This window comes from Gekko japonicus, unplaced genomic scaffold (assembly GCF_001447785.1).
Source record: "Gekko japonicus isolate JY-2015 unplaced genomic scaffold, Gekko_japonicus_V1.1 scaffold2278, whole genome shotgun sequence".
Classification (NCBI taxonomy): Eukaryota; Metazoa; Chordata; class Lepidosauria; order Squamata; family Gekkonidae; genus Gekko; species Gekko japonicus.
In genome coordinates this window covers 64,087-66,960 of record NW_015171573.1, presented here as the reverse complement: position 1 = coordinate 66,960, position 2,874 = coordinate 64,087, and the positions used below count along the sequence as shown (strand labels likewise).

Sequence of the window (2,874 nt, the reverse complement as noted above, 5' to 3'; positions counted from 1 at the left end):
GCTCTTCTTGGCATGCACTCAGAACTCTTTGCTCAGAACGAAAATAAAACGGCATGTGTGCCCAAGTGTACTTTGGTCTTCTAACTTCCTGAGACACAGTGGAGATGTCAGAAAGTCCTGTCGAGTCGCAGCCGACTTACGGTGATCTTGTAGGGTTTTCAGGGGAAGAGATGAACAGAGGTGCTTTGCCACTGACTGCTCCTGCGTAGCGTAGCGACTCCCCGGCGGTCTCCCATCCAAGGGCTAACCAGGACCGACCCTGCTTAGCTTCTGAGACGAGGCTGGACCATCAAGGTCAGGGTAAGACACCCTAGCAAAGAACTTTCTTCTGCTGAAGAGCGTATTTCCAAAAGGCCAGAGTCATCTGGGGACTCTGGGCTTTGAGACTCTTCAAGTAATTTCCAGACTTCCAAGTGCTGCGCAAGACACAGTTGGTCACCACTGGAACTTCTGCAGGGCAACCCTCGCCCTGTGGAAAGCTGGCCGTATTGCACCCTCTGGTTTTCATACCCACTTGGAAGGGCAGGGCACTGTATTTACTTTGCAGCGCACTGTTTGCTTGGCAGAGTTTCCAGAAGCCAAATCCAGCACTGGGAGAGACATACCAGGACCGACCCTGCTTAGCTTCTGAGACGAGGCTGGACCATCAAGGTCAGGGTAAGACACCCTAGCAAAGAACTTTCTTCTGCTGAAGAGCATATTTCCAAAAGGCCAGAGTCATCTGGGGACTCTGGGCTTTGAGACTCTTCAAGTAATTTCCAGACTTCCAAGTGCTGCGCAAGACACAGTTGGTCACCACTGGAAGAATTTCTGCAGGGCAGCCATCTCCCTATGGAAAGCTGGTCGTATTGCACCCTCTGGCTTTCGTACCAACTTGGAAGGTCAGGGCACCGTATTTACTTTGCAGTGCACTGTTTGCTTGGCAGAGTTTCCAAAAGCCAAATCCAGCACTGGGAGAGACAGTGCCTTGGAACGTGGAGGTTCTGTTTCGCTTGCACGGCCAACATTTATTGGCTGGGCCTCACAACTGAAGTGAACCAATAAAGTACTTTATGACGAAGGACGTTCCCCATGGCAGGGCAGGAGCTGCAGCTCAGTGTTCAGAGAGTTCCAGGTTCAGTCCTTGCCATCGTCAATTAAAGATATCAGGTAATAGATGATGGGGAATGCCTTCCTCTGCTAGAAGATCCACTTCCAGTCAGAGTAGACGGCCTTGGCTGAGGCAGTGGTCTGAGTCAATTTAAGGCAGGTTCATATGCCTGCATTTTTAAAGCTGTTATTGGTTGCAGTGGGTTTAGTTGTTGTTCAGTCGCACAGTCGAGTCCGACTCTTCGCGACCCCATGGACCAGATTCCGCTGTCCTCTGAAGTTTGCTCAACTTCATGTTTGTTGCATCTATGACACTGTCTAACCATCTCATCCTTTGCCGTCCCCGTCTTCTTTGACCTTCAATCTTTCCCAGCATCAGGGTCTTCTCCAGTGAGTGCTCCCTTCTCATTGGGTGGCCAAAGGGACTAGGGTTGTCTTGGGAGTGGAGCTTGGGGAGGGCAGGGTTCAGGGTGTGGAAGGACCTGAGGAGGGTACAATGCCAGGGAGTCCATCTCCCAAAGCCATTTTCTCCATGGGAACTGATCTTGGCCGTCTGGAGATCAACAGTCATAGCAGGAGGTTCTTCATATACTACCTAAAGGTTGCTAACCTGTAATGGGGACCCAAAGTGGCTTACCTCCTCCCCCTCCCTTCCATTTTACCCTCACAATGACCCTGCAAGGTAGGCTAGGCTGGGAGTGTCTGACTGGTCCACGGTCCCCCAGCAAGTTTCTGTGGCAGCGTGAGGATTCGAACCTGGGTCTCCAGTAGCCTATTCTGACACTCTAACCACTGTACCACACTGGCACTTGCTTCCCTGGTGCCAGTCTCCCCCCAACCCCACTGCAAACAGTGGCCACACCCTTGACCTCCGAAAGCCCCACAGACTACTGAAACCAAAGCTAGATAGAGGTGGGGTAGCCGTGTTGGTCTGACGCAGCAGAACAAAGTGTGAGTCTAGCGACCCCTTTTGGACCAACGAAGTTTAATTCTGGGTATAATCAGAATTAAACTTTGGCTGCGGCCACACAGAGCATTAGCCACGCTACAGAGACGGAAGATAGGCAGATTTTCCAGGTGCGATCACACCGCAACATCTGGGAAGTGTAGAGTTCCCGTGGCTCACCCAAGGCTTCCCGCCGAATATGCGGCGTAAACAACCTCCGAGGTACTAGTTTCCGGAAACTGTGGGGCAAGGGAGGGCGTCTGATCACGTTTCCGGTGGTGGTTCATGGCATCCGGCACCTGCCCATGTCCCATCGCAAAAAGGTTTTTCCCCCCAAGTCTCCACGGAATGCGCACAAGCACCCAACGGCGCATGCGCACACTTCAGCTTAAAAAAACCCACAACCCCGTTTTCCACGGCAGCACGCCTAGCCATAGCTGCTGTGATCATGCTGCACCGCTCCTTTGCCATGCCGCAGGATTGTTGTGTGATCAGCACCTCCCCCTGAACCGCGGGACGTCGGCAGGACGTGTAATCCGGCGGCCGCACATTAGTTTGCTCCGGGGCAAACAGCCATGCTCCCCCCCCCGCATTTTCCGGCCCGTGTGAGCTGGGCCTTTGTTGGTCTGATAGGGAACCACTGGACTCAAACTTTTGTATTTCGTACCGGAGGAGCAGAAATTGCAACAGTCTGGTCGACTGCTTGGCTGCGGTTACTGTTCTGATCCGGGAGTCCTTCTGTGAATATAAGTAGGGAGCAGAAGCCACGGGACAGATGACCTGACCAGAGATTTGGCCTCTGAATCTTGGAAATCCTGTTCCCAGATTGCAAACCCAGC

General features: G+C 52.6%; 1 protein-coding gene across 1 annotated transcript in view; it reads left to right on the top strand.

The window, feature by feature from the left end:
- The window catches only part of LOC107117648 (transient receptor potential cation channel subfamily V member 6-like), a 53,149-nt gene that overhangs the window by 37,498 nt on the left and 12,777 nt on the right, over positions 1 to 2,874 (top strand). The window lies entirely within an intron of this gene.